Source organism: Pelmatolapia mariae, linkage group LG3_W, assembly GCF_036321145.2.
Source record: "Pelmatolapia mariae isolate MD_Pm_ZW linkage group LG3_W, Pm_UMD_F_2, whole genome shotgun sequence".
Taxonomy (NCBI): domain Eukaryota; kingdom Metazoa; phylum Chordata; class Actinopteri; order Cichliformes; family Cichlidae; genus Pelmatolapia; species Pelmatolapia mariae.
Genome location: NC_086229.1, coordinates 6,011,357 through 6,037,469, shown reverse-complemented (window position 1 = coordinate 6,037,469; position 26,113 = coordinate 6,011,357). Strand labels below are relative to the sequence as shown.

The window sequence follows — 26,113 nt, the reverse complement described above, 5'->3', positions numbered from 1 at the left end:
AAATAAGGCACAACAATTCTAATTTCAAGATTTCAGTTTTTCACAATGTAAAGCTTTTTCAAGCAAAACCCACAGTAAATATATTCACATTTACAACAGCTTCAGAGAAAACATTAGAACGAGGCAGCTTCAACATAACAGACTACAGCTGATGCGCCAGAATGTCATACTAGGGGTGGTTCTTTTAAATACAAGGAGGGATTAAGTAAAGCAGAAACAAATGACACAGAGATGCAACGGGTACAATCAGGAAAAGTTTATTCCCAAGGCGGACAGCAGGAATTAAAAAAACAAAACAAAACAAAACAAAGCACCTGTGCTAAAATTCCACAGGAATAGGCATTCAAACAAAACTTATTTTGTATACTAAAATACCCTGAAGTATAGACAGTGGATTAACACAATGTAATATGTACAAATGTAAAAACTACACTCACAAATAAACACTGAAATCAGAGTAAAACTAATTATAAAAGACAAATACAAATTCCCACTATGTGGATGTACATATGTGTATGGCTCACTTTACCATAAATTGTTTCTTCAGTCAGTGAAATGGTGCTTCAGCTTCAGCAGCAGTTGGCTCTCAAGGTTCTTGCTGTGAAGCTGTGACCATCTGGCAGTGAACAGGAGTCCTGCATGACTAAAAAGTCTCTCACAGGCTGCAGATGCAGGAAGAGCTGTATTAACTTTGATTAACAGCTTCTTGATGTGAGGAAAGCCATGCAATACATCCACACCTCCAGTGAATGGACATGAAAGGTACCTCTCCAGTTCCTCTGCTACTGGCTTTCCTGACCCCATGGATCCATCATCTTCATCGAATAGGCCGCTGTTTGTGCTGGCCTCACCCAGGTGATGTCTGATGAAGTGGAGACCTGTGGAAAGATGTAAGGTTTTCAAAAGAATTAGGTCTGGTCATTATAGTGCTGTATGCACTTCCAAGCTGCAGATGTTTGTTTGGAGGAAGCCTCCAAAAGCTGGCCATACACTGTGCGATTTTTGGCCCATTTTGAGATGATTTTTCAATCGCGCAACCGTTTTGGGGATCGGCCGTGTTTTGCCTTAATCGTGTGTGCATCGTGTAGTATACATGGGGTAACGAAAAGCAGTTAACGCCTCACGACCAGCTCCCAATCATCAATCGTATGGTCGCATGATAATCAAACCAGTTTGAAATCCTGTCGCCTCTCACACTGCGCAGCACAAACACAGAAATGAAAGAAAAGGTGGAGCGGCACGGCAGCGCAGCGTGTGATCTGGACACAAGAGATGGAGGCACAACTTGGAGGAAGAGGCAAGCTCATCCGGGTACGTAAGCGTAGAGCTGCCACCGGGGCAAAAGAAAAATAGAGCTATATCACGTTATAACGTAAACAGTTTATTGTTCTAACAATATACCTTTCACGTTCGAACAATATACTATTTATATTCTACGAACGTGATACTTATGTATATTGTAATAACGTGATATTATATTGTTCAAACATGAACAGTATATTGTTAGAAAAACATACTTTTCACGTTATAACGTGACATAGCTCTATTTTTCTTTTGCCCCGGTGGCAGCTCTACGCTTCCGTATCCGAGGCTTTTCAGTGTGGCCTCACAAAATTATCACGACTACAACAACCATGAAGAGCTGGATGGACATTGCTGCTCAATCACAGCTGCCTGGTCCATGTTTTTCATTAGTAATTTAGCAAAGTTGATGGTGTGTGTGCCTGTGTGAGTGAAAGACAGAGAGGTAGAGCGAGGGACAGATTTTGTATGATAAGCTTCACGTTATGGACGCACAGTCAGGCCGTATAGTGTGAGACCTGCATCGTGACCTATGAACTTCTAACCTCTGCGATTTTATTGTGCAGTTTGAGCAGGAGCGGAATAACGTGACTGAAAAAACTCCCACAGTGTTTGCCCAGCTTAATGCAGACTGTTTAAACAAGCTGCTGTTTCACATAATAAACCCTGTCACCCGCAGTATTGCCTTCTGTTTAACAGTTAAAGCAGTAGAGACGAGCTGTTTGCATGTTCGTGGAACTCTAGCGTCATTAACCAGGCTAGCTGTTAGCTTATAGCTCACGCTAGCTAACCAGCGAGCAGTTAAAAGGACAGCTGAAGCTGCACAAAACACCCACAAACTTATCTCACTACAACGTAGCGCCGGAAATATGACTCGCAGCTCGAGCTCGACACAGCTGCTGTAACATTAGTCTGAAATCCAGCTAACCACAGCTAAAAAGATATTTAGAGAAAACTTACCGTTTCATCAGGTTACGAGCTGATTTGTTTCACGCTGAGAAGTTGGTTTGTTTTGGCTCTCCCTGAAGACACCGACACTGCAGACACAGCTGTTCTTTTGTGCTGCTTTTAAGCGAAACATTCTTTGTATGTGAGGCCAAAGGTGTTCATCCTCTTCAGCTCTAGCGTAGACTCTGCCATCATATTTCTTCTTTCCGTGTGTCCGCTACTTTGAAACGCTTGGGCCGCTCCGCCCGCCACGGTTTCAAACTGCTCACGTGACTGTATGGCCACATCTCATTGGTAAAAAAGTTACCGGAAACTCCACTGACGGCACGTTATCTAATGTGTTAAAACTATGTTTTTTTTAAAGTAACGAGTCGAATTTTGCAAATGTAGCAGAGTAAAAGTACCGTTTCTTCTTCATAAATGTACTCAAGTAAAAGTAAAAAGTATCGTGCAAAAAAGGTACTTAAAAAGTACATTTTTTTTCAAAAACTTACTCAAGTAAATGTAACGGAGTAAATGTAGCTCGTTACTACCCACCTCTGCTCCTACCTGTTCCCACAGCCGCCTCATTAATAAAAGGAAGTCAGTGTTTCTGTGAGCCGACGAGCTGAACTCAGACTTTTCACTTATACAACGTCTGATTTCTTTCTTTATTGTATTTATTGATTTGACCTGCACAGTGATTTTATTTCTATATGTAGATATTTGATATTGTGTAACTGAAGCTGTGTCCACGTTTGATCTCAAAGTGACACATGGGCTGTGTCCCAATTCAGGGTATGCACGCTTGAAGTACGCATTTCAAGTGCGAATACGTCACCGCCACGCGACGACGGCTGTCCCAATTGTCATGGTCTGGGCGGGCCTGAGTAATTTTCCACGGCATCAGCTCTCCTCCTCTGGGTGGAGCCCTTCCTGCTCTTCCCCGTTCCTCAGCTGCAGGCAATTATTCTGGCAGTATTTAGGAGCAGCACACACTATGAGTCTTCGCCAGATCGTCTGCTAACCCCAGTTAGTTCACAGCCTCATGTTCCTGTGTATTTATCAGTGTGTATACTTACCTCTCTCTTCCTGTCTCCTAGTTGGTACCTGGACTCCTCATTCCAAACCCTGCCATAGCCTCACTCCTGGATTCCGGTCAGCTGCTGCTCAATCCTTTTCAAACAAACTGCTTTTCACACCTGCCTGCCTCCCTGCATTGGACTCAGCACTCACCTGGACCTCGCCTTGCCCCCACCTCCAGCTAATCCCCGCCTGCGGACACGTAAGCCATCTCAGCTTATCAAATGGAGAAACACTCCCAACTCTTTGGACAGTTCTGATTTTCCTCTCCTACGTTTCAGTTCCCTGGTCTGCGATAGATTCCACCAGCCCCACTCCAATCCCAGCAGTTTAGTGACCTGACTATTCCATGCTTGCCCTAGCCCCGCACCTCACAGACACCACGTTTTTGCACCAAGTTTAATCTTGTTTTCGGTCTTGAATATTTATGTTAAGAACACGTGTAAATAAAGTTTTTGTTTTCGCAAATCACTTCGAGCTTCCGGTCTTTGGTTCTGCGCCTGAGTCCATTCCACGCCACGGGCCTCCGGGCTATGACACCAATTCAAAGTGTACTTCAAATACATACTCCAAATGCGCCGTCGATTTCCCCAAATATCAAGCGTGGTCCGGTGCACGCTTCGTGGTCCCATATATCCCACAATCCATAAGCGCAGCAGTGGGTGTGGATAATTTTGCCGCAAAATACGGCAGAAGGGAGCGGCTGAAGAGTGAACTGTCAGAAGTAAGTACTGAATATGATGTCACTTATTTATGTGTGAATGTTTAAGAACATTAAAACATTACTGTTGGCCACATGTCGGCAAAGTTATGTGACTAGCGATGTTTGTACTTTCAGCGGTAACTTGGTTTTAAAGCCTCTACTTCTATATATATATATATATATATATATATATATATATAGCTGACCTTAATCTGACAGAGAATGTGATGATTTTATGGATAATTAAAGTCAGTCATATATCCACAAACACATCAAGCTGAAAGTCAGTGATGCTGCTCGGTTTGCAGTCCTGAATATCACGGCACAAGCATGATTCACTGCACTGTTAATGTTAGCTATGTTGCTGCCTCTGTTCGGTGGTGTCGAGCCAAACGGACTTTAACGTGTGTTTGAATGAGCTGACGGTTCACTCGTTAAGCTGAAAGAAAGATGCTTTAATCACAGGAGTCACACATGTGTCCACTGGACCATCTGGAACTCTTCTTGTTTAGCACTCGTAATAACACAAACACTAAATCCTCCTTCTCTTGTGCTGTTTTGTAGCAGTGTGTACACCTGAGACTGTCACCTGTCTGTCTGTCCTGCACTCTCTCTCTGTTTCTTTCTCTCTGATTGTGGAATAAAAGTATGAACATGTATTTAGAAGTTACACTTGTGTTTGAATCCTGCAGCTTATCACACATTTGATTTCCATGTGTGACGACTGCAAGTGTCCAGAGTGAGGACAGACTGAGGGACCCACTGCTGCACATCATCTGTGAGGCTTTGCACCCCTGATGATCCACCAGGACAAACTCAGCAGTGTGTGAGGAAGAGGAGGAGGAAGAGCCAGCAGCAGCTGACAGATGGAGAGAATAGACAGACTGTTCCCTGTTTGTGAAGGACTGCTAGAAAAGTTTAACATAACTAATTGTCTGTCCTGAATCAGTCTTATTAGGTAATGTTCAAATAATGTTATCATTCCAGTGTTTTCAGTGTGGGAGAATGTACTCAGGGCCTTCAAGTTACACACTATGAAAGGCAGCAACAAGTTTCATATTCAGAAACCTAAAGTATGTATCAGCAGCAGAATGGAGCTAAAAATAAATGTTTGTTTCAGTTCTATGAAGCTTTGAGTATTTTGGATTAGTAGTACTGCTGTGTTTGTTGCATCATATTGCTGTAATTGTTTATATGCTTTATATATTCTGAGCTAAGTTGATCTATAGTGTTACATCATATTCTAAAAGGATGTTATGTGTTTGTATACTTTCTGCCCAGTTTGACTCATTTAGCAGAAGTCAGCAGTTATGACATGGTCTGATTTTCTCACCCAATAAAGGAATATTTCATATATCAGTCTACTCTTCATTCTATCAGAAACAGTTATCACAGCTTGTACATTTTCCTTTTTACACAAATATGTAAGCATTGAACCAAATGTAATATATATGTATGTATATATACATATATATATATATATATATATATATATATATATATATATATATATATATATATATATATACAGAAATGAAGCCCAACTATCATGTTTTACAGTCCTGTGGTCTCAACTAATCAAAGTGATGTCATGACAAAAATGAATGACCAACAGAACATTTTTTTCTTCATTTCTGTCAAACAAAGCTGTATGAAAAGTTTCTCGCGGTTAGTATCATAGTTGCTAGGCAACAACGCGACAAAGGCTAGACCTTCCCATTTCACAAGCCTCTCACTTCCACACTTTCCGTACTTGTAGTATGCACCATATGTAGTACGCATAGTGTGCATACTTCAAGCATGCATACCCTGAATTGACTATGTGCACGAGAAAATGCTAACTTCCTGGTTTGGGGCCGGATGTGGGGTTGTACATTTCCGGTAGCTTTACTTTGCGGTAAATCGCTACTGCAAAGATATACTCCAAAATCATGTACAAAACTCGAAAACGGAAAGATTGCGTTAAGTTCCAAAGAGCAGAAGGTGGGAACACTCACCACTGTTGTGTCACAAAAAAATCTAATGATACGTTTAACCCCTTAAGCCCCACACCCCCGATACCGGGGCAAAAAGGAGGAGATTACGTTTAATTGGTTATAACGCGGGTTGAGAAATATAAGTCCAGACATGTGTGGTATCCACAGAAACCTCAGAATCTCAGCTAAAATGTAATATAAACCATTTCTACAACCACCAAACACACCGAAAATAAGCCGCGATTAAACAAGCAGTTTCGTAAATGCGCAGAAGTCCGCTAAACAAACAAAACCGAACCAGAAATTATTCAGACTTCATGTAACCGGTTATAGACAGGCTGGTTAGCTCCCAGAGCTATCACTGACTCCACACACCACCACGATCGGACCAAAATTCACTGAATTAGCCGCAAAAGAAGACCACAAAAACACACAGCGGCGCAAATGCGCTAAGACAGAAATTGGCTTACCGTCCCGATTTCCTCCATTATTTTCGCCGGTAGCCGGTAACCACGTGATTGACGTTTAAAGAGTTTAGATCGATCGGTTGTTTGCATCACTCAACACAAGCAGAACTGCATCACTGCAGCATAAGACACATCGTCCACAATCAGAAGCACATCTCTGTATAGTGACTGGTCTTATGATTTAAACAGGCAAATGTTCAGCATTCAAACTACAGATGAACAACAGTCACAGATGTTTCCCGTTATGTCCACACCTACACAGCATGTTAACATACCGTGACAAAAGCCACCCAAAAAATGAACGATTGCTGGTGAGGGTTTCTATACATTAGTATGTATGAAGGGTGTGTTGTGACTTACCTTCAAAATTACAGTGGTCCCTCGTTATAACGTGGTTCAGATTTCACCTCGCTGTTTTGCGGATTTTTTAGTGCATGTTTTCATGCTTATTTTTATGTCACATTGTGTCCTGCGTCCTGATCGCTGCAGACGATCTCCTCCGTGACGTCTCTCCTGTACAGTACAGAATCGCTGCATCGATTGCTAGCAGTGTGACTCTGAAGTGCAGTACTGGATGTCCACGATGTCCATGCATCAAAAAATAAAATTGGCTACTGGATTTCACCTATCGCTGGTTATTTTTAGAACATAACACCCGCAATAAACGAGGGACAGCTAAGAAATATAACATTTGAATCGCTTTTCTCTTTTGCTCTGAGGCGTGGGGGAAAATATCGACAAGTCCATGAACATCATTTACAGATATATTGCGTAAATGCCCAAGACATCTATAGAAATGTAAATCGCCGCTTGATTCATTCATTTGCTTAACTTATTTTGGACCGTAAACAAGGCGCGAATAGGACACCGGAAACAAAGCTCCCCACAGGAGTTTTTGCACCGGAAGTAGCATATGCTAAAGTGCACATAGTCAATTGGGACACAGCCCCTGAATTGGGATACAGGCTGTGTCCGAATTCAGGGGAAGGATGCTCATAAGGACACTACCTACCTACGACACAAGGTAGTGTCCTTAGATGGACGCGAAGTCAGGAAGTGAGCGGCTGTGGACAGCCCCCCTTTTTTTCTCCATAGAAACTTTATTGAACAAACAATAACTATCCAACATAACATACGGGCTGTGGACAGCCTCCTAGCCTTCAACTCCGCCCTTACTTGCGTGTTTTTTCCGGTTACTAGCGCCATAGCGCGAAAACTTTAATATGGCCCCAGAAATGTTGCTCCGTTGTTTGGACAATTTTATTTCTCTAGGAGCTAGAAAAACCTTATCGTTGTCGGCCGCACATTTTGTACCTTAACTGTGGTAAGGTACAAAACCATATCCAGGTAAAATAATTTCCTTTAATCTACACGCATTTAGGAATTACTTAGCTAATTACACGGATAATTGAATTATTGCCGTTGTTATTATTGTTGTTCAAGTATCTTTATAACTCTGGTTATAATGTAGCTACAATTGGTATACAGTGGGGCAAAAAAGTATTTAGTCAGCCACCGATTGTACAAGCCCCCCCACCTAAAATGATGACAGAGGCCAGTAATTTCCACCAGAGGTACACGTCAACTGTGAGAGACAGAATGTGAAAAAAAAATCCATGAATACACATGGTAGGATTTGTAAAGAATGTATTCGTAAATCAGGGTGGCAAATAAGTATTTGGTCAATAACAAAAATACAACTCAATACTTTGTAACATAACCTTTGTTGGCAATAACAGAGGCCAAACGTTTACTATAGGTCTTTACCAGGTTTGCACACACAGTAGCTGGTATTTTGGCCCATTCCTCCATGCAGATCTTCTCCAGAGCAGTGATGTTTTGGGGCTGTCGCCGAGCAACACGGACTTTCAACTCCCGCCACAGATTTTCTATGGGGTTGAGGTCTGGAGACTGGCTAGGCCACTCCAGGACTTTCAAATGCTTCTTACGGAGCCACTCCTTTGTTGCCCGGGCGGTGTGTTTTGGATCATTGTCATGTTGGAAGACCCAGCCGCGTTTCATCTTCAAAGTTCTCACTGATGGAAGGAGGTTTTGGCTCAAAATCTCACGATACATGGCCCCATTCATTCTGTCCTTAACACGGATCAGTCGTCCTGTCCCCTTGGCAGAAAAACAGCCCCATAGCATGATGTTTCCACCCCCATGCTTCACAGTAGGTATGGTGTTCTTGGGATGCAACTCAGTATTCTTCGTCCTCCAAACACGAAGAGTTGAGTTTATACCAAAAAGTTCTACTTTGGTTTCATCTGACCACATGACATTCTCCCAATCCTCTGCTGTATCATCCATGTGCTCTCTGGCAAACTTCAGACGGGCCTGGACATGCACTGGCTTCAGTAGCGGAACACGTCTGGCACTGCGGGATCTGATTCCCTGCCGTTTTAGTGTGTTACTGATGGTGACCTTTGTTACTTTGGTCCCAGCTCTCTGCAGGTCATTCACCAGGTCCCCCTGTGTGGTTCTGGGATCTTTGCTCACCGTTCTCATGATCATTTTGACCCCACGGGATGAGATCTTGCGTGGAGCCCCAGATCGTGGGAGATTATCAGTGGTCTTGTAAGTCTTCCATTTTCTGATGATTGCTCCCACAGTTGATTTTTTCACACCAAGCTGCTTGCCTATTGTAGATTCACTCTTCCCAGCCTGGTGCAGGTCTACAATACTTTTCCTGGTGTCCTTCGAGAGCTCTTTGGTCTTGGCCATGGCGGAGTTTGGAGTCTGACTGTTTGAGGCTGTGGACAGGTGTCTTTTATACAGATGATGAGTTCGAACAGGTGCCATTCATACAGGTAACGAGTGGGGGACAGAAAAGCATCTTACAGAAGACGTTACAGGTCTGTGGGAGCCAGGGATTTTCCATTTTTGAGGTGACCAAATACTTATTTGCCACCCTGATTTACGGATAAATTCTTTACAAATCCTACCATGTGTATTCATGGATTTTTTTTCACATTCTGTCTCTCACAGTTGACGTGTACCTCTGGTGCAAATTACTGGCCTCTGTCATCATTTTAGGTGGGGGCACTTGCACAATCGGTGGCTGACTAAATACTTTTTTGCCCCACTGTATCTGTTGCGCTGTCTGCTGTCCTCTTGACCAGATTACTCTTAAAAAATAAATTTCTAATGTCAACAAGATTGTTTGTGAACTGGATAAATAAAGCATATATAAAAGTCGCTGCTAAAAGCTGATTGCAGCTTCTACCTGTTACAGGAATGTTGCTGGTGGCTCAAGGTCACTTGATATAATTAATGAGGGATACATTTGACAAATGTTTCATGTATTATAGACCAACAAGTTATTTATAGCAGGTTAAATACAAGCAATCAGTTTAGGGTAAAAACCGGAAATCATTTTTTGGCAGACGATCATTTTTTGGCACAACATCGGTCATTCTTGCACATGTACTGTATCATATAAAATATATAAACTAAATATTTTTGAAACTTATAGAATCTAATCTTTTGTTTGCTTGTTTTTTTTACATAGCACTTTATCAAACTGCTGTCTGCTACAGTGTTACAAGTATTATACTAATAATATAGCCATCCACCATCTCCTTCTTGCAGATTTCTGAAAACATCTTAGTGGTGTGGCAGCCACGAGTGAGCCAGCCCTGCAAACCCTGTGGATTGACGATGCAGTGGACAGTGGGAGGAAGCATCCTAAAGCTCTCTTTGCAGACCACCCTGTGTGATTCTCCACTTGCCAATCAGAAAGACAAACCGCAGGTCTCAGTTGCAGACTCCGGCAGATTCAGTAACACTGCCAGAGACTTCCTGTAATCTATTACAGTTGTTAAAGAAACAGTCCAGGAACAGGTCACTCAGGTTAATCCTGTGTGAACAACTGAAAATATTGTTTTTCCATCTTTACATACTGTGTATGTGAAATATTCTTGTTTAATTGTTATTGTTATTTACTTTATTGCTATCAAATAAATATCCAAGTTATATTGTTCAAAGTTAGCGTTACATTCATACGTGTTACAAATGCCTGTAAATCAAATTGAGTTCAGTGACAATTACTGTTTGTTTGAATCAATTTATTAACAACATAAAACATTTAAACTAATGCAACACATATAACAATGTAACAAATATATTCAAATAAATAAATTTCCCAATACATAACTCATTTGGGAACTAATCTTTCTAGCAGTGAAAACAGTCTGTCCATCCTCTCCCTGCTCTCCTCTCCTCAGCCTCTCTTTGCTGCCTCATGTCCTCTCTAAGGTCTAGCAGCTCATCATCCCTGTCTCTTTTCCTCTTTCTCCCTGTCGTATGTGGCTGAGCCGCTTCGTCATCGCTGTCGTTTTGATCACCCACTGCTGTGCTTGGCCCTGGAGTGTCCTCAGGGAGAGAGGACATTAGGACAAGAGGCTTAATGGAAGGCGTCTGTCCTATCACCTCATCCATGAGGGCAAACCAGGGCCAAGTAGCAGCAGTGGGCTTCCCACTGACCCCCTCTCCTGAGCCTGGATACTTGCAATCCTAAAGGCAGAGGAAATCAAAAATGACAGCAGGCAAATAAAAACACCACAACAACTCTTAGTAATTGCACATTTATTAACTTGTGTTCCTAAGAATTATCTTCTTGATAACACACATACGTACTTTGTATTCTTTAAAGTTATCTCATGTCTTCTGGCCTGCAAGGGGGTGACTTTCCCCTGCAGGCCCATCTTCTCCAGAATTGTCCTGATCACACGCAACAAATAAGAGAAGAAAGGAAACCATGGCAACTAAGTTAATCCCTAAACCCAAAGGTTTTCACAGCAGCACACCAGAGGAACACTGTGTGGACATCACAGGTTCTGTACAGCAGCGGTCCGTGAGTCGTTCGGTACCGGGCCACGAGAGTTAAGGCTCCGCTGTGAAATTTATGGTTTTCAGGGTTTTATCGTTAACTCTGTTTCCCTGAGTCTTTCCTGTGTTGTAGTTGTGTGTCTTATTTTGAAAGAAATATTTACACGTTACCATAGCGACCAGAGAGCATTAAGCAGCAGAGAGGAGGATGTTACTCTCAATATTGGCGCATTTTCAGGAGTATGCTGCTAATAAAATTACACAATCACACAGGATTTGATCAACTGGTCTCTGAATGCAATTGACACCCCTTCTCAACGAGAAGTCTGGGCTTGGGTGAGCCTGAGTGCTGAAGATTTCTACCTACTCGGAACCATGATAACAGGGTTCTTGCTGATCGGAGCTGGCTTGGCCCTGGCTTATCGAAGAATTAAGGAAGCGGAACCAGCTGTTCAAACCCCCACAAGGCTGCCCGCTGGGATTGAAACGACGGGACGAGGCGTGAGTTTCTCGAAATGGGCTCATTGAGTGCAGCACGGATAAGATCTTGGAGAAGCTTACGGCTGCCGTGAATACTCAGAACAAGACCTCTGAGTGCAAACTGGATTACATCTGGAGGGGCTCGCTCGAAATAACACCTTTGAGCGCAAATTGGATCACATCTTGGGAAGCGCACTGCGGTCATGAGTTCTCAGAACCTGCTCTTTGACCACAAGAATGACAACATCACGGAACGTAAGTTTGGATAACATCATAGGAAGCTCACGGCTCTCCAACGGGAGATTGAGAGACCAGTGTCGTTAGAACAGCTTTGAAATTCATATGAGTTGTTCACATTAAAGTTAAAACCACCATCTTGATGTGGCTATCCCTTCGGCGCCAGCTGCGGTCTCAAGGCTGGAGCTGAACAACAACACCCTGATAACGGTCACCCTGTTGTGACTGTTCTTCCCATTCTATGCAAGGCCACCTGGGTTGGCTGGAAGACTGTTTACTTAGCCTGGCAGGGCGAAGGACACTGTCTCAGCTGAACTCTGGACACATACACACACATGCACACAGACATATACACATGCAGATTTACACTCATCCCCCTCCCCCCTCCAAACGCCTTCGACGCTTATTCCCCTCCGATGCTGACGGTGGATCAAGGAGACCAGCGCATAGGCTGCAGGCCCGGATGTACTGTCTACATCGGCTGTCTCTCACCCTTTACTCACCCCTGTTGCTTGTCATGTGTTTCTTTGGTGTATTAAGAGTTTTTTTCATGTGCTATGTGCAGAGGTGTTTTTTTCTGTTCTCAAACCGATCTCCCTGTTGGAGCTCAGTCTGGGGGGAGTTATTTTTTCTCCTTATCTTTCCTCATGTGGTGTATTTTCCATTGTTATACCTCTCTGACCTGTCTTCCCCATGTGATGTTTTTGTGTAATGTATGTATGGTCGGAGGGTAAGATGGCGCCGCCATTGCGTGCAATAGGCTGGCAGCCTTATGAAATTTCCCCTTGTGGGACTAATAAAGGTATATCAAATCAAATCAAATCAAATCAAATCAGTACAGTCACGTTTATTATTTTATTTACAAAATACCACAGTTTTTGTCTTGGTCGGATCATTTTATGTGGTTGTATTCATCCGTGATACCTTAAAGGCCGCTCCGTGTCTGACATAAACCGGTCTGTGGCACAAAAAAGGTTGGGGGCCGCTGCTGTACAGCATGAGGGTTAATAGGACCGTACTCACATGAATATGATGTGTAAAATGATTTATTCTTGTACATCCACGCCATAGCGGCCCAATTCTTCACCCCAGTGAAGACGTGATCGTTTTGTCCTCGTTTTAATAAATTAAGCCATTTGGTCTTTGTTACCCATAACATATCAACAATTCGAAAAAATCAAAATTAGCTGTATGTAAGCGGCATTACATGAAAAATCGCGGGACAAGTGTCATGATCCTGGGTCTATGACCCAGCGTTTTGAGTTTATTGTTATTATTTTTCCAGTTTCTCCTGTTTTGTAATTGTTCTTAGGGCTTGAGTTGTTTCTTTCATCCCTACCTGTGCCTCTCCTCTGTGTTCTGTCGTGTCCCCAGTTGGTGGTGTAAAACAGTCTGTGTGTTTCCTGTTTTACTTTGTAGGTTTGTGTCTCGTTATGTCCATTAGTTCCAGCTGTGTCCCTTCCTGATTACCTGTTGTGTGTATTTATACTGCGTCTCTGCTTGTGCTCCTCGTTGCGTCGTCTGTGTGTCTCCGTGAACCTTCCGTGTATTCAACTTTATTCCGTGTTTCTCTGTGTCTCTCTGCTCCTCGCTCCATGTCCTCCTTTTTGTATTAGTTTTCCAAGTTTAGGTTTTTGTTCGGTCCTGCCCACACCTTGGTTTTTGTGCACTGTAAATAAACCCACTTGCATCTCCACCACTGTCTGCTTTTGGATCCTCCCTTCTCACCTCCACACGACTTCCAGCCGAGTTGTGACAACAAGCTGGTTTACGGTTATTTTAAAGAAAAGAAACATGTCTATGCAGATGCCCAAAGCTAATTGCTACAGCAATTTAACTTTTGTACAACCAGATTTTCATATACTTACATTTGAAAGTGTTTTCCTCTCCTGCTTCAACCACCATCCTTATCAGAAACAAATCTCCTCTATGACCCGCAATGAATCCTGGGATATAGTAGGACATGAAGGATACATCGGACCATCTTAAAATTTGGGGAAAAGTAGAACACATTTGTCGCCACATTTTGAGTGCTCTTTGAATTCGGACACCCTTCGTTGCGTCGCCGTGACGTCATTGCTTCCAAATATGGCATTGAAGCATCCTTCCTCTGAATTCGGACACAGCCACAGCCTTTGAATTCAGACAGTCCTCGTTGCGTCGCTGTGACGTCATTGCCTCCAAATATGGCATTTTAAGCATCCTTCCCCTGAATTCGGACACAGCCACAGCCTCTGAAAACTGGCTGTGGCGGGATACTTCCGGGTTCGACTCCTGCTGTGGCTGTAAGCTTATTGCGTGTAGAACGGCGTTGGAAAACAAAGAGTTTTCTCCCCTAAATCCGTCTATAAAATTGTATCACCTCAGCGGTAAGGGTCCTTAACATCTACCAATAACAATCTTTTAGTTGTCAGTAACCAGTCGATCATTTCGCAATTAAAAAATGACTTTGTTCGGCGGCATTCCCACCGCGAGCAGAACTCCGGTTCAAAAACCGCTGTTTTTGAACACTTTCATTTACTTAAGTACTTTAATGGCTTACTTTGAAACAAAGAGCAATTGAATGATTATTGTTATGTGTTGCCTTGAATTCGGCTATGCTGTCTGTTAGACAGTTGTTTTTCTTTATTGTTGTTTTTGTATTTGTTTGTAGTGAACGCTACTGGAATATATAGATTAAGCTACGTAGCCAAGATGGTTAATAATTTAACTGATGTACATTTGTGATTGATGAAGATGATTCGCATTGTTTCATAGACTTGCAGAAAAATGTATTTGTTTACCGGTAAACTGAATTGAACTTGATTGCTAATGAACATTTTTCTGACCTACAGGTCAGTTTTTTTTTCTTTGAATTGATCTTCTTCATATTGAAGTGGTGAGCCGGTAGGAGCATTCTTTGTTTTCCCTCTTTTCCCCCACATTGCAGTCTTTGGATTACGGACATATTTCCCCACTGTATGAAGCTGGACCCTCAGGAGGAATACCTTAAAAGTGAACTTTTCTTTTGGTACAAGATATTGCAGTCTTTGGTCTCGTCATTCACACCATCTAGGCTCCATAAAGAACTATTTCTTCTGCACGTAAGCCAGCAGGGCTCGCAAATTTCAAAATCCCTGGTAGCCCTTCGGGCAGGCACTCTTCAGTTTTTGGTAGCCCAAAATAAATTTAAGTAGCCCGAATTAAAAAAAAAAAAAAAAAAAAAGAGGACAATTTTTTGATTGATGTTTTGTTTTCTTTACAATATTATACTTTAATGTATAATATTGTAAAGGAAACAAAACATCAATCTAAAAATATTTAAAACACAAATTACAACAATTTCAAACATCAACTCAAATATTTGGTTCTAATTGAACAGAAATTTCTATGAACTTGCAAGAACTGTGTACAACATGAATCAGTCTGTGTCAGATCCTGAATTTGAAATTTCCACTGAAATCACGGGTAAGAGGCAAGTGGAACCAAGATCTAGGACATTTGCTTTTTGAAGTTTGGCAAATTTTAGCAGTCTTTGCAATGGTAGTTCACTCTTTGCAACATAGTAAGCTATTCTAAACAGATTTTTCAGGACTTCTTGTTATGCTTGGTTTACTTTTAGTATGCTTTTTGCAATTGGTGTTTGTTCTGGGAAAGATACTGCAGACTGAGCAATAATGCATTTCTTGCATTTCTCATGGATTCCGATGGGGTCTTTCTTAAAATGACTGGTCCCAGTAACAAAGGCGCTTGTCGACTCAGAAATTGAGGGAAACTCACAACCCACCCGGCAGAACATTATGTTATTTAGCTCGTCATCTTCCAGCCACATAAATTCTTTTGTCCATGAAACCAAAAAAGCTGCTTTCTTTTTCCCTCATTGTCTGATTTGTCATAACTTTTCCATTTTGTGGTAGGCTTTTCTTTGGCTGCCTCTTCAGCCTGACCTCTCTTGTTTGGCTCTGCAGAACTAAAATACCTGCCTAAAGCCATCTGCTCTTACACACATACTTACATAACGATCAGCAATTCTCTGCGCAATCAACCTCTATCACATGTTTAAGCTTGCTACAGGAGATTTCACTTGTCATGTCTGATAGTAAGCTAACGATTGATAAGACGATGTCAGAGGAATTGGTGCGCAATTAATCTGTGACTTACAAATTAGTGCTGCGGCTCTCTACACACAGTTCGCGCAGTCGCAAAGTGAAAGTGAAAGCAAAAAACAAGCGCAAATTCAAACGCGATTTCAATGTGTCACATATTGACAGTGGCTCATCGATGCCGATGACATAATTACTCAGCTACAATTGTGAAAGAAAGCAAAAGCATTGACATATCTTTCATTCCTATGATAGCCCGACAGGCAGGGCTGAGATGGATTTTGGTAGCCCGACTGGAAAAATCGCTAGCCCCGGGAGGTCGGGCTAGCGATTGTGTGAGCCCTGGTCAATAAACTCACCCATTGCAATAAAACTAGCCCTTAAATAACTTTGCGTTACAATAACTAAGGGAGGATTCAGGGTCACCTGGTCCAGCCCTAACTATATGCTTTAGCAAAAAGGAAAGTTTTAAGCCTAATCTTGAAAGTAGAGATAGGGTCTGTCTCCTGAATCCAAACTGGAAGCTGGTTCCACAGAAGAGGGGCCTGAAAACTGAAGGCTCTCCCTCCCATTCTATTTTTAAATACTCTGGGAACAACAAGTGGGTGATAAGATAAGATGGGGCCTGATTATTTAAGACCTTGTATGTGAGGAGCAGGATTTTGAAACAGAATTGGTACTAGCACTGAACCCTGTGGAACACTGAACATAATGAACTTTATTGTGTGAAGAGAACTTTCCATTTAGCTGAACAAATTGGAGTCTGTTAGACAGGCATGATACAAACCACTGAAAGGCAGTAGCTGTAATACCTACAACATGCTCTAATCGCTTTAATAGAATATTATGGTTGACAGTATCAAACACTGAACTGAGGTCTAGCAGCCCAGATTACCTTTAGTGACTGAGTGGTCTAAGGAGCTTGCAAAGAAAAGCGTCTGGACTTCTTTAAGTTGCTTGAAGACGTTTCACCTCTCATCCGAGAAGCTTCATCAGTTCTAAGGGTCAAAGAAGAAGTCCAGACGCTTTTCTTTCCAAGCTCCTTAGACTACAATGACCTGGATGACTGAGAACCTTCACAGACATATTTAGTGACTGAGTGTTTGGGAGTGCTAATGAGGCAACGCCAGGTCTGAGGCAGCGGGCAGGCTCATGGAGTCAGCGTCTCTCACTGGAGGAGCCTGACCTTGGAGGGTTTAAATATACGTCTTTATTTTGATATCAATAAAAATCCTCACAAAGCAGCATACATCAGCAGCATCAAATCAATGCTGCAGTGTTTGATTGCAAAGGTTATATAGAAGGAACACATCAGCTTGAGGGACTCTTATGTCCAAATGTTTGGGAGCAGATACTCTTTTGCTTTGCAACAGAGATGTGAATGAGTGATGTGCTTTGCAAAAGAGTATCTGCCCGCTGCCTCAGACCTTCTGGCTTTGCCCACAGTGTTAGTGACATGTCACTTTAACCTGCTGCTAACTAAAACAACACTCTCATGCCTATGATTCAAAGGTAGCGTTGGTTCCTGTGCTGCTGCTGCTGTGCTCCTGGATGATGCACATGTGGATCTGAATGCTTCTCAAACTAAAGCATTGCTCAGTTTGGATCACAGTTCAGTCACTAGTCAGAGAAATTCTTGTTGTGGTGACACGTCTTCATAACTTTGAACAGGAAATGATGCTTTGAAGGAAACACAGAATGGATTAGCCTCCACAAAAGAAATAGCAGCAGACTGAGGATCTTGTTAGAGGAAGAAGATGACATCAGAGCTGTACGTATTGATCTATATTGAAGTTCATGTTTCTTGATTGGATCAGTTTTAAAAGCAGATGTTACAGAATGACACAAAAATGAGAGATGCTGAATGCCTTTAATATTTTATACACTGAGTGCTGATGGATATCCACATATTCAGCATTTACATTAAGAAAGAGAAATATATGGATTAATTTTAATGAGCTCAGACTTGTTGAAAATGCAGAGGAGCTGGTTGTGAACTGAGCTTCAGAGAAACACAACATACTGTTATTCACTGTGAAGCTTTGAGTGGAAAAAGACAGAAAAATAACATGTGGATCCTGGAATAATGGGAGCTTCCATCTTTAAAGGACTGAAGAGGAAGAAGTTTACAAGGAATCTTTTAGAAGAGTTTCAAACATCAACTGATTGAATCCATGAACCTGAAAACGTGTTTGTGAGTGAAAGAGACAGACATGTACAGACTGAACTATCTGTTCAATTGTCAGAGTGTTTCTCTAACAGGAGACCCTCTTTATACTCAGCACAGGGACACTGAGGAACCAAAAGACCAGACTCTAAACCCAGGATAAAGAGTTTGAGTGAATGTGGTGTTGAAGGTGTGGAGGTGGATCAGAGTGTCAGAGGAGACTCTGTAGAAAGACAGAGTGCCAGCAGGACAGTCCACATACACTGCTGCTCTGTTAGAGACAGAGGAGGAGGAGGAGGAGGAGATGGAGATGGATGTTAGTCTATTATTGTGACAGACAGATTGAGGAGCATCACTATAGCACCACAGACTCCAGGACTGATCATTGTGTCCAAACCAACAGTCATCTCTGCCTCCTTTCCTTCTGATTCTTCTGTAACTCACTGATATATAAACGTTTCCTCTCCACTCGACCTCCCAGTAACAGCGACCAGTCAGACCATTTCTACACAGCAGCTGAGGCCAAACATCAAATCTGTCTGGATGATCAGGATATGACTGAACCTCCTCCACACGTGTCACCTTCCTGTTGTTGTCAGACAGTTGGAGGTTTGTGTGTACTGTGTTTGTGTCGATTGTGAGTTGACAGGAATCTGATGGAGAGAAGAAACACGAATGAATGATGAAGATGGTTGAATGTGTGATGCTTTGTTTTCATGAATCCCATTAAAAACACACTTACACTTCCTCAGACCTGGTCTCAACCATCGGACTCCAGCAGGCTCCACCCTGAAAGGAGGAGGGGGTTCAGAGCAGCACAGTCAGCATGCACACATGGACATTACATGGCTCTCATACACACACTGTTACACACTGAGGATGGCTCACAGCATGGCTCCACTGTTTCAGGCATTCAAATAAAAAAATAAAATAAAAAAATCTACATTTATTTATAAGCGCATTTACAAACAACACAGGTTGAGCCAAAGCACTGTACATATTAGAGATAGAATAGTAAACATACACAGTAATTACTATAAAAGACTCGTCATAATTGAAAGCTAGAGAGTACAAATGTGTTTCCAACCGGGTTTTAAAAATGTCGAGTGTTGGTGAAGACCTAGTGTGAAGGGCGACTGTTCCAGAGTTTGGCTGCAGCGATCGCAAAAGTTTGCTCACCTCTGTTTTTACGTCTAGTTCTGGAGTGAGTGAGAAGCAACATGACAACAAGGTCTTGGTTTTTGCAATCGCAGCTAATGCTAACTTGATGTGAATTAGCATTATCGGCTAATGCTTATAATGTTTTCCCTTGCTTTATAATAATGTGGGCAGCTAATGCTAAGTAAGCCGCCTTTAGCGGCTACGTCTAATGTAAGGTAAACAATCATTAGCACATAATGCTCATATCATTTCCTTTGCTTTATAACAATGTGAGGTACATATGTGAAGTAGGCTATTACCATTATTACCTAATGCTAATTTGAGGTGAATTAGCATTATCTGATAATGCTAACACTGTTTTCCCTTACTTTTTAACATGAGAGTAGCTAATGCTAATACCATTTTCCCTTGTTTTATAATGCTAATACCATATTTCCTTGCTTTATAACAATGTGAACAGCTAAGGCGAAGTAGGCTGCCATTACTAGCTAATGCTAATTTGATGTGAATTAGCATTATGCAATAATGCTAACACTGGTAAGTAAGTAAGTAAGTAAGTAAAGTTTATTTATTAAGCGCTTTTCATAGACAGGTAGTCACAAAGCGCTGCACACACAGATTAAAATAAACAGTACGATAAATACCAAAATGCACAATATACACAATATAGAGTTTAAATGTAAATTAAAAAAGTATAAAAATGTAAAAAGCATTGGTCAACAGAAAGCTTGTTTAAACAGTAAAGTTTTTAACTGTTTTTTAAAGGATTCCACAGAGCCAACCAAACGTAGTTGTAGAGGTAGACTGTTCCACAGCCTTGGTGCCACAGCCTGAAAGGCTCTGTCCCCTTTCGTCTTCAGTCGTGTTCTGGGAGCAACCAACAAACTCTGAGTCTGTGAGCGGAGACGGCGAGCAGCAGTGTATTTTGTGAGAAGCTTGGATAAATAATCTGGGGCTTGGCCATTTAGTGCTCTGTATGTTAAAACAATAATTTTAAAACGAATTGTGAAATCTATTGGGAGCCAATGTAAAGAACATAAAATAGGAGTGATGTGAGCTCGCTTGCTAGAGCGAGTTAGTAGTCTGGCTGCTGCGTTTTGTATAGCTTGGAGGCGAGAAAGAGATGATTTTTCCAAGCTGGTAAACAGGGAATTACAATAATCTAAACGTGATGACAGAAATGCATGGACAATTTTTTCCAGTTCAGCTAAGGAGACCATATGTCACAGTTTAGAAATATTCCTTAAATGAAAGAAACAGGAACGAGACAGAGATTTTACGTGTGAGTCAAGGCCCAAAGAAGAGTCAAATATTACTCCAAGATTTCGAATATTTGGCTTAGCAGAAGAACAGAAAGGGGCAAGAACCTGACTGATTTTAGAATATAGATCAGGAGGAGCTATGATCATGGTCTCTGTCTTGTTCATGTTTAAAACAAGGTAATTGTTAGAAAGCCAATCAGAGATTTGAGTTTAAGCCTGGCCTATCCACCTGATGAGGCTTAAAGGACATATACAGCTGAATGTCATTGGCATAGAAATGATAAGAAAGGTCACTAAGAGACTGAATAATGCCAGCTAAAGGAAGCATATAAAAAGAAAATAACAATGGACCCAAAACTGAACCCTGTGGAACCCCGCAGGTTAGGGCATGCAACGATGTGAGGAGCGGCTAATTCTAAGTAGGCTACTTTGCTCTGCTCAGGATTTTTTTGACCACGATCTATTCTGACAAACTCCACATTCTGAGCTGAATAGACAATAAATGTGTTCTTAAGTACATATTTTTCTGTTATTGTTCTCAAACCACAAAATGAGAATGAAATATTGATTTTAACACAGCCCATTAGCAGCATTAGCTTATCAGAGTTTCCAGTATTTACACTTCCATTTCCAAATGTTAGCTGCTCCTGTCTGCCTCTTTGTCTCACACACAGACTAAAATGATTCACAGCCTTGTTTCATCCTTCTGTCAGTGTTACTGACTGTCACTGTGACTGTGGACATACAGCATGGGAAACATACACATTGCTGACACATTATTAGGTACACAGTGGCCACTATCTCAGGTTAGGCCTGAAACTCTGATTGTGGGTGACTCTGCCGTAAAGGATGTACAAAGGATGTGCGGTAAGAACACTAAAGTCCTCTGCTTTCCTAAGGATATGGTCAACAACCTGAAGGAGAGAATTCTTCAAATTGCAGATGAATATCCAACTGTGACAAACATTGTTCTGCATACAGGGTCAAACGATGTGTCCAAACAACAGTCGGAGATTCTGAAACAGGACTTTACTGGATTATTAAATACTGTAAACTCTCTGAATGCAGCTGTATTCATCAGTGGGCCTGTACCGCCCGTCAGAGGAGGAGACGAGAGATTCAGCAGATGTTTGCACTGAATAAATGGCCCATATCAGCATGTACTGACCACTCAGTGCATTTTATCAACAACTTAATATTTTCTGGGAATGCAGGCATCTGTTAAAAGCAAATGGATTTAACTTTTAACAAGTTAGGGGTGAAACTGTTCACCTCCAACTTGTTTTATTCCATATGTCATCCATCTGTGCTTGGTGCCAAGGCTGAGATAAACGAGGAGTTATCTCATAAAGAGGAACAAACAGTACTCTGAGAACAGACAAAGCCCAGCAGAAACCTTGAGGAGGAGCTTCATCTGGCCCCACCCGGGAAGAGCCTCAGAAAGGAGAGACATCTGAGGCAAGAAGAGGGGTCCCTATTCGCCTCCAACTCTCTCAACAACACCAACGACCAGGACCAGGGACCACGACCTTCCCCAGTCCCCCCAAACCCCTGACAGGCCATCACCCTCCTCCCCCTCCCTTTCTCCCTCCTCCCCACACCTGAAATTCACTGAGGAGATGATGGAGCGGGTCAATGCTGGGCTCAGATCTACCCCCTGGCCCAATCCCTTTTTGTCCCCCATTAACCCCCCACCAGAGCAGCCAAAGGTTCGCCATCGAGCCCCGCCCTCAACAGAGCAATTGAAGTTACATTGCGCAGCCTCTCCCACCTTAGTTCCTCCTTACCACCTTCATGCTCTGTCTCCGCAGTCTGATGTGTGATGTGTGGAGGGTCCAGGCTGTGAGGATTATGGCAGTGGTGACTTTTCCCAGGAGAAGCTGGGACCCTGTTTACTAGAAGGTTTTAAAATTTCTGTACTTTTAAGTGACAGAAGAAGACATGTGGCCTGGTCAAAACACAGAGAGCTGCACTCTAAAAGATCTTTAAATATAGTAAACATAGCTTGTGTGCCACAGACTGCTCCCAAACACGAGGGGGCAAATAATACCTCTAAAACACTTAAGTTGGCTTTATTAAACATTAGATCTTTAGCTGGGAAAACATTTTTAATTAATGATTTAATCACCGAGCACAGCCTTGATTTTATGTTTTTAACTGAAACTTGGTTGGACCAAAGTAACAGTGGAGCTGTTCTCATTGAGACGACCCCTCCTAACTACAGTTTTATCAGTGAGGCCAGGGTGAGCAGGAGAGGAGGAGGGGTTGCCATCTTATTTAATGAATCATTTCAATGTAAGCAGCTATCTCCTGGAAGTTTTCAGTCTTTTGAATATGTGGCTTTACAGCTGAATGTTTACAGGCCTCCCAAATACTGCATAGACTTTTTTAATGACCTCAGTGAACTGTGTCTGTGATCTGTGTTGATTTCGACTGTGTAATTATTGTTGGGGATTTTAACATCCATGTGGACAACCCTCAGGACAAAGGGACTAAAGACCTGAGCAACACTCTGGGCAACTTTGGGCTGACTCAGCATGTAACAGAGGCCACACATAATAGAGGACACACTCTTGACCTACTGATCTCCAAGGGCCTGAGCATTTCAATGGTTACTGTGTCTGATGTGGGCCTGTCTGATCATTACTGTGTTTTCTTTGAAAGTAAAATTTCAGCTCACACAAATATATCAACAGCAGTGATCACAAAACGGTGTATAACTGAACACAGTAGTGAGATCTTTAACCAGGTCTTCCCATTAACACCTGACCTGTCCAGAGGTTCAGTCAATGAGCTCGTCACTAGCTTCAATGCTAATATGTTAAATGTAAAGGACACTATTGCTCCCATTAAGGTGAAGGTTATCTCTGGAAGGAAGAAGTCTCCATGGAGAAACTCCACACTGGTGAAAAATGAAAAAAGAGAGTGTAGGAAAGCTGAGCGCAGATGGAGAAAAAACAGACCTCCAGGTTTATTGTGACATCTATAAAGAGAAACTTCAAATGATAATTTACAACTGAGGAGTGCGAGGAGGTCCTACTTCTCTGACATCATCACTAAAAACAGTCATAACACTCGGGTCTTATTTTCTACAGTTGACAGGCTAACAAACCCTCCTGTGTCAGTGGCAGCTGAATTTCATTCGAACATGGCCTGCAATGACTTTGCCAAATTCTTCACAGAAAAAATCCAAAAGATTAGACAAGCAATTGGTACATCAACAGCAGATCCAGGATATGTACTATGTCCACCGAAAAACTGTTTAAACACCATCAAACAGTTTCACCCTATTAACAGCAAAGACCTGGAGGACATCTTAGGTCAACTGAACTCCTCCTCTTGCTGTTTAGATGTCCTGCCAACAAGTTTTTTCAAAAAGGTCTCAAAGACTTTGGAGTCAGACCTGTTACAGATCGTAAACTTTTCTTTAATGTCAGGTGTGTTTCCAGAATAACTAAAAACTGCTGTAATAAAACCTATACTGAAAAAGGACAATCTTGACAAGACACAAATGAACAACTACAGGCCGATCTCAAACCTCCCATTTTTAAGTGAGATCATTGAAAAAGCAGTTTCTCAACAGCTCAATTACCTCTTAAAAAAGAACTGCTATGATGCCTTCCAGTCAGGTTTTAAACAGAACCACAGCACTGAGACTGCTCTGACCAAAGTGTTTAATGACATATGTCTGAACACAGACAGTGGAACAATGTCAGTCTTAGTTTTACTGGATCTCAGTTGTGAGATTATTATAATATCTTATGCTTATGTTATACCCCTAATTATAGATTGCAGTTTTAGTCTGCATTATTCTCCTGAATTAGAAGAAGGTGATAACTATTACATTTGTTAAATTGATTTGCATTGTTCGATACTGTTGAATGTGTAACACTGTTTCTTGACATTTCATACTGCTAAATCATGAAGAGAATGTTGGGTGCAGAAGGCCTTGTTGTTCTGATAGTAGAAGAGACAGACCACATTCCATACCACCACCTTGTTGGGAACAGAAAAACAAGGAGCCGAGGTCATAACTTAGGCGCCGTGTGAGAGAAAGAATGTGAATGTTTAGGCTTTTACGACTAGGTGGGGGCCACTAGAGGCTATAAGAGCTTAAGTAACCCTCCACCAGTTTGAGACTTGCTGTGACCCTCTTCATGCATGTCTCCCCATCATGATGGCTTGTGCTCATAAGTGTTGAATTGTATGGAAATAAATAATTGTTGACTGAGCATTTATACACTGAGTATTGTCCTTCCTTCAGCCCAAAGGTTAAAAGAATTGGGAGATTTTAACACAGTGCAGCATTTGATACAGTTGACCACAACATATTACTCAAACGACTGGAGAACTGGGCAGGTATTTCAGGAACTGTACTAAACTGGTTCAAAACATACTTAGAAAACAGGAAATACTTTGTATCGATAAGTAACTTCACATCTGAGCAGACAAGTATCACATGTGGAGTTCCCCAAGGTTCCGTCTTGGGACCCCTTCTGTTCAACATTTACATGCTCCCACTGGCACAGATTATAAAGAACAACAAAATAAACTATCATAGCTACGCAGATGACACACAAATATATATCACAATGTCACCAGGAGACCGAGGCCCTGTACAGGCTAAGTAATGACTGGTTGTGCCACAATTTTCTCCAGCTAAACAAAAACAAAACTGAAGTAATAGTCTTTGGAGCCAAAGAAAAACGATTACAGGTCACCAGAGAACTTCAAGCTATACACCTAAAAACCACAAACCAGGCGAGAAATTTGGGTGTAGTGATGGATGCAGACCTAAACTTAGAAAAACACATTAAGACAATAACAAAATCAGCTTACTATCACCTCAAGAATATTTCAAGGATAAAAGATCTGATGTCTCAACAGGACCTGGAAAAACTACTCCATGCATTCATCTTCAGTAGGCTTGATTACTGTAACAGCATCTTTACAGGTCTACCTAAAAAATCAGTCAGACAACTACAGCTCATTCAGAACTCTGCTGCTCGAGTCCTCACTAAGACCAAAAAAGTGGTCTCTGAGGTCTTTACACTGGCTGCCTGTCTGTCAGAGGATAGACTTTAAAGTTCTGATGCTGGTCTATAAAGCTCTGAATGGTTTAGGACCAAAATACATCAGTGACCTCCTGACCCAGTATGAACCTTCCAGATCCGTCAGGTCATCTGGATCCAGTTTTTTATCAGTTCCCAGAGTCAGAACCAGACACGGAGAAGCTGCATTCAGCTTTTATGCTCCTTATATCTGGAACAAACTCCCAGAAAGCCTCAGATCAGCTGAAACACTCAGTTTATTTAAATCCAGGTTGAAGAATCACCTGTTCTCAGCTGCTTTTGAATAAAGCACCAAATCCACACTTAAGTTTAAATTTCAAAACCTACTTTTTAACTACTGATTTTATCTACTGTTTTGTTTGTT

General features: G+C 41.8%; 1 protein-coding gene and 1 long non-coding RNA gene across 2 annotated transcripts in view; both read right to left on the bottom strand.

Moving 5' to 3' along the window:
* Positions 1–26,113, bottom strand: part of LOC134620284 (uncharacterized) — a 342,368-nt gene that overhangs the window by 75,912 nt on the left and 240,343 nt on the right. The gene's annotated exons all lie outside the window — the stretch shown is intronic.
* Positions 10,869–13,895, bottom strand: LOC134624206 (uncharacterized). Its single transcript, XR_010093472.1, has 3 exons — positions 13,874–13,895; positions 11,097–11,180; positions 10,869–10,973 (listed from the first exon to the last, which is right to left on the bottom strand). It is a non-coding gene; the product is annotated as an uncharacterized LOC134624206 (long non-coding RNA).